This window comes from Lottia gigantea, assembly GCF_000327385.1.
Source record: "Lottia gigantea unplaced genomic scaffold LOTGIsca_43, whole genome shotgun sequence".
Classification (NCBI taxonomy): Eukaryota; Metazoa; Mollusca; class Gastropoda; family Lottiidae; genus Lottia; species Lottia gigantea.
This window is the reverse complement of record NW_008709504.1, coordinates 1,569,950-1,576,791: the sequence shown is the minus strand read 5'-3', so window position 1 is coordinate 1,576,791 and position 6,842 is coordinate 1,569,950.

The window sequence follows — 6,842 nt, the reverse complement described above, 5'->3', positions numbered from 1 at the left end:
ACGTTGATATTTACATTAATGTTTACTATTGACTTCAGCTTTTACATGATGCTAATATTTTTTGTGTCCGACACGTGGTTTCGGTTTTATGGGTGTCACTGAAAGTTGATTCTGCATCTTTAAAGCGTCCTCACATGTGCCCTAATAGAGGTAGAGAAATAATTCTGCCGGATTCAAAATGCTGAGCTCCTGCGCTTTCCAAATATATATAACATACATGCCTTACATGCAAATTCGAAAACCCATTCACTTAACATGGGACTATTATTAGATAAATCGGCTAATTAGATTAACCTGGCTGTCAACCCCAATATAAATCAAAGTTTAAGTAATTTTAAAGACACCCCCCCTTTTATATTTCTTTAAAATGTTTTGTGTCCAGTCAAGGTATATAAATAGGTTCTAGAATGGATTGAACCGTGTTATACTGTAAGTTAAGCTTACGGAAGCACATTAAAGGCATACCCCCAAATTGCTATTCAGAGGCCATTTTTCATCTGATTTGCATAACTTTTGTGTCAAACGATACGTTTCAAGTCCGTCTACAATCCTTAGACAGCATAATTTTGATTTTCGGTTTTGCCTTTTTTGTACGACCGGACGTTTTTTTTCAAAGTTTGAACGCGTATATCTCATGACCTTGACCTTTGATAACCTTCATATTTACTACGATGATAATATGTGATCTTGTCTATCTGATGACCTTTTGACCTTTGGGGTCAGACAACTCTTTCCGATTTTACAGGGGTCTAAAAATGGACCATTTTGAGTCTTTGCAGTGCTATATCTCGGTCCCTAATAGAGATATGGCAATAATTCTTTCGATTTTGTAATGTAGAGATTCTGAGGTTCCCAGTGATATAAGACATGCATGCCTTACATGCAAATTCAAAACCCCATTCACTTAACATGGGACTATTATTAGATAAATCGGCTAATTAGATTAACCTGGCTGTCAACCCCAATATAAATCAAAGTTTAAGTAGTTTTAAAGACACCCTCCCTTTTATATTTCTTTAAAATGTTTTGTGTCCATTTAAGCTATATAAATAGGTTCTAGGATGGATTGAACCCTGTTATACTGTAAGTAAAGCTTACAGAAGCACATTAAAGGCATACCCCCACTTAATTTCCCAACTTTCTTATTTTTTATCCAAATTTCACCAAACTTGGTATGTATGTGTATAATCCAATTCTAAATTTGGTGGATATGTCTAATTTGCGTATTGCGCATGCGCATTACTAACTTTCTTATTTCTTATCCGAATTTCATCAAACTTGGTATGCATGTGTATAATCGAAATCTAAATTTGATGGATATATCTAATTTGCGTAGTGCGCATGCGCATTGCCAACTTTCTTATTTATTTACCGATTTTCATCAAACTTGGTATGTATGTGTATAATCCAATTCTAAATTTGATGGAAATATTGAATTTGCGTTGTGCGCATGCGCATTACCAACTTTCTTATTTCTTATCCGAATTTCACCAAACTTGGTATGTATGTGTATAATCCAATTCTAAATTTAATGAAAATATTGATTTTTTGTTGTGCGCATGCGCATTACCAGCTTTCTTATTTATTAACCGAATTTCACCAAATTTGGTTTGTATGTGTATAATCCAATTCTAAATTTGATGGAAATATTGAATTTTTCTTGTGCGCATGCGCATAACCAACTCTCTTATTTCTTATCCGAATTTAACCAAACTTGGAATGTATGTGTATAATCCAATTCTAAACTTGCTGGAAATATTGAATTTTTGTTGTGCGCATGCGCATTACCAAATTTATTATTTCTTAACCGGATTTCATCAAACTTGGTCTTTATTAATTGACAAATATTCTATTATTCCTAGTCAATATAGTGTAAACTCCAACCACTTTTGGATGTTTGCATTTAGAGATGCAGAAACGTATTTACATCTATGTAATTGCAATAGACCATCTTCGTATGTACACGAATGTCGTAACCCGCCCTGCATCGGTACTGTTATTAGAACAGTTCTAGTTTTTTTTTGTCGTCTACGGCAGGCCGGTTTTCTAGGCAACGGCAATAGGTAGAAATAAAGTCCGTTTTTCCGACTTCATGGCGTTTTGTAACTCGTGGCTAATCACAGTTTAAATGTAAAACGAAAATTTTCTGAGCAACATTACGCAACGTTACAACAAAAGGAAAATGGACTCTAGAGGGCGTGTTTATCAACCGATTTTGATCGGGTTTTCTGCATCGTATTTCTTGTAACAAAGGACAAATGATAGCAGTTGAAAATTTTCGATTTTCGAAAATTCGTTGCACACCTTTTTTGCCGAAATTAATCGAAAAATACTATTTCGGTTGTTATCGGACGGATTGAGTTGAAACTTACGTGGTGTAGACCGCCAGCATAGATACATAAAAGTACACATTCAAATTTTTTTGATCACTTCCGGTTTCGATGTTAGTACTTCCGGTGGTATCACTTCCGGTGGAATTGAGTAATGTCAAAAATAACATACGCATTATTTTACCAGACTTAATACAAACTTATTAAAACTAAAAAAATCCGCACCGGAAGTAACATGTCGGCCGCCATTTTGGTTTGCCTCATTTTGCAGAAATTGCTATTCAGAGGCCATTTTTCATCCGATTTGCATAACTTTTGTGTCAAACGATACGTTTAATGTCTGTCTACAATCCTTATGCAGCATAATTTTGATTTTCGGTTTTGCCTTTTTTGTACGACCGGATTGTTTTTTTCAAAGTTTGAAGGCGTATATCTCATGACCTTGACCTTTGATGACCTTCATATTTACTGTGATGATAATTTGTGACCTTGTCTATCTAATGACCTTTTGACATTTGGGGTCAGATACCTATTTCCGATTTTACAGGGGTCTAAATATGGACCATTTTGAGCCTTTAAAGTGCTCTATCTCAGTCCCTAATAGAGATATGGCAATAATTCTTTCGATTTTGTAATGTAGAGATTCTCAGCTTTCCATAGATATATAACATGCATACCTTACATGCAAATTCAAAACTCCATTCACTTAACATGGGGTTATTATTAGATAAATCGGCTAATTAGATTAACCTGGCTGCCAACCCCAACAGAAATCAAAATTCCCTTTTATATTTCTTAAAAATTATCTTTGTCCAGTTGTGGTATAAAATTAAGCTCTCAGGTGGATTGAATCATGTCATATTTTAGTTTAAGCTCACGACAGCATATTGAAGGTATACCTCCACTTAATTTACCAACTTTCTCATTTCTTATCCGATTTTCATCAAACTTGGTATGTATGTGTATAATTAAATTCTAAATTTGATGGTATTATCGAATTTGCGTAGTGCGCATGCGCATTGCCAACTTTCTTATTTACTATCCGATTTTCATCAAACTTGGTATGTATGTGTATAATCAAATTCTAAATTTGATAGAAATATCGAATTTGCGTAGTGCGCATGCGCATTGCCAACTTTCTTATTTACTATCCGATTTTCATCAAACTTGGTATGTATGTGTATAAACAAATTCTAAATTTGATGGAATTATTGAATTTGCGTAGTGCGCATGCGCATTGCCAACTTTATTATTTTCTATCCGATTTTCATCAAACTTGGTATGTATGTGTATAAACAAATTCTAAATTTGATAGAAATATCGAATTTGCGTAGTGCGCATGCGTATTGCCAACTTTCTTATTTACTATCCGATTTTCATCAAACTTGGTATGTATGTGTATAATCAAATTCTAAATTTGATAGAAATATCGAATTTGCGTAGTGCGCATGCGCATTGCCAACTTTCTTATTTACTATCCGATTTTCATCAAACTTGGTATGTATGTGTATAAACAAATTCTAAATTTGATGGAATTATTGAATTTGCGTAGTGCGCATGCGCATTGCCAACTTTATTATTTTCTATCCGATTTTCATCAAACTTGGTATGTATGTGTATAAACAAATTCTAAATTTGATAGAAATATCGAATTTGCGTAGTGCGCATGCGTATTGCCAACTTTCTTATTTACTATCCGATTTTCATCAAACTTGGTATGTATGTGTATAATCAAATTCTAAATTTGATGGAATTATCGAATTTGAGTAGTGCGCATGCGCATTACCAACTTTCTTATTTCTTATCCGATTTTCACCAAACTTGGTATGTATGTGTAAAAACAAATTCTAAATTTGATGGAATTATCGAATTTGCGACATATGATAGCAGTTGAAAATATTCGATTTTCCAAAATTCGTTCGATACTTTTTTTTGTCGAAATTAATCGAAAAATGCTATTTCGGTTGCTTTTTGACAGTCAGTATTGTCAAATAATTCTGCATAGTCAAAAAATGTTTATCACTTCCGGTTTCGATATTAGTACTTCCGGTGGCATCACTTCCGGTGAAATTGAGTTATGTCAGAAATGACATATGCATAAGCTTAGTGTCACTAATACAAAGTGTTACAACTAAAAAAATTCGTACCGGAAGTAACATATAGGTCGCCATATTGGTTTAATTCAATAAGCAAAACTTGCTATTTTGGAGCTATTTATTATCCGATTTGAACAATTTTGGTGTTAAATGATAGAATTAACGTTTGTCTAAAAGTTGTTGAGGACAGAATTTTGATTTTCGGTTTTGCCTTTTTTGTACGACCGAATATTTTTTTTCAAAGTTTGAAGGCGTATATCTCATGACCTTGACCTTTGGTGACCTTCATATTTACTATGATGATAAATTGTGACCTTGAATATCTGATGACCTTTTGACCTTTGTGGTCAGACAACCATTTTCGATTTTATAGGGGTTTAAAAATGGTCCATTTTGAACCTTTGCAGTGCTGTATCTCGTAGCCTAATAGTGATATAGCAATAATTCTTTCGAATTCATAATGCTGAGATTCTGAACTTTCCAGAGATATACAACATATCTATGTAACATGCACATTTAAAAATTATATTCGTTTAACATTGTGGTATCAAATTTAAGTTGGTTAATGAGATGTCAGTATAGATAAAATTCCTGAGTTTGACATGTCCGTTAAAGTACCATTCTCCCCAATTTCTATCAGAAAGTTCGTCAACTCCAGGCACTTTTGGATATTTGCATTTAGAGATGCAGAAAAGTACTTACATCCATGTAATTGCAATAGACCACTTCGTATGTACCCGAATGTCGTAACACGCCCTGCATCAGTACTGTTATTAGTACAGTTCTAGTTTTTTTTTTCGTCCACGACAGGCCGGTTTTCTCGGCAACGGCAATAGGTACGTGAAAACGGACTTCATGGCGTTTTCTTGTAACAAAGGACAAATGATAGCAGTTGAAAATTTTCGATTTTCGAAAATTCGTTGCATACTTTTTTTGCCGAAATTAATCGAAAAATACTATTTCGGTTGTTATCGGACGGATTGAGTTGAAACTTACGTGGTGTAGACCGCCAGCATAGAGACATAAAAGTACACATTCAAATTTTTTTTATCACTTCCGGTTTCGATGTTAGTATTTCCGGTGGTATCACTTCAGGTGGAATTGAGTTATGTCAAAAATAACATATGCATTATATTACCAGTCTTAATACAAACTTATTAAACTAAAAAAACCCGCACCGGAAGTAACATGTTGGCCGCCATTTTGGTTTGCCTCATTTTGCAGAAATTGCTATTCAGAGGCCATTTTTCATCTGATTTGCATAACTTTTGTGTCAAACGATACGTTTCAAGTCTGTCTACAATCCTTAGGCAGCATAATTTTGATTTTCGGTTTTGCCTTTTTTGTACGACCGGATGTTTTTTTTTCAAAGTTTGAACGCGTATATCTCATGACCTTGACCTTTGATGACCTTCATATTTACTACGATGATAATATGTGACCTTGTCTATCTGATGACCTATTGACCTTTGGGGTCAGACAACTCTTTCCGATTTTACAGGGGTCTAAAAATGGACCATTTTGAGTCTTTGCAGTGCTATATCTCGGTCCCTATTAGAGATATGGCGATAATTCTTTCGATTTTGTAATGTAGAGATTCTGAGGTTTCCAGTGATATAAAACATGCATGCCTTACATTCAAATTCTAAACCCCATTCACTTAACATGGGACTATTATTAGATAAATCGGCTAATTAGATTAACCTGGCTGTCAACCCCAATATAAATCAAAGTTTAAGTAGTTTTAAAGACACCCTCCCTTATATATTTCTTTAAAATGTTTTGTGTCCATTTAAGCTATATAAATAGGTTCTGGGATGGATTGAACCTTGTTATACTGTAAGTAAAGCTTATAGAAGCATATTAAAGGCATACCCCCACTTAATTTCTCAACTTTCTTATTTTTTATCCAAATTTCACCAAACTTGGTATGTATGTGTATAATCCAATTCTAAATTTGATGGATATATCGAATTTGCGTATTGCGCATGCGCATTACTAACTTTCTTATTTCTTATCCGAATTTCATCAAACTTGGTATGCATGTGTATAATCGAAATCTAAATTTGATGGATATATCGAATTTGCGTAGTGCGCATGCGCATTGCCAACTTTCTTATTTATTAACCGATTTTCATCAAACTTGGAATGTATGTGTATAACCCAATTATAAATTTGATGGAAATATTAATTTTTGTTGTGCGCATGCGCATTACCAACTTTCTTATTTCTTGTCGGAATTTTCATCAAAATTGGTACGTATGTGTATAATCCAATTCTAAATTTGATGGAAATATTGAATTTTTGTTGTGCGCATGCGCATTACCAACTTTCTTATTTCTTATCCGAATTTCACCAAACTTGGTATGTATGTGTACAATTCAATGATAAATTTGATGGAAATATTGAATTTTTG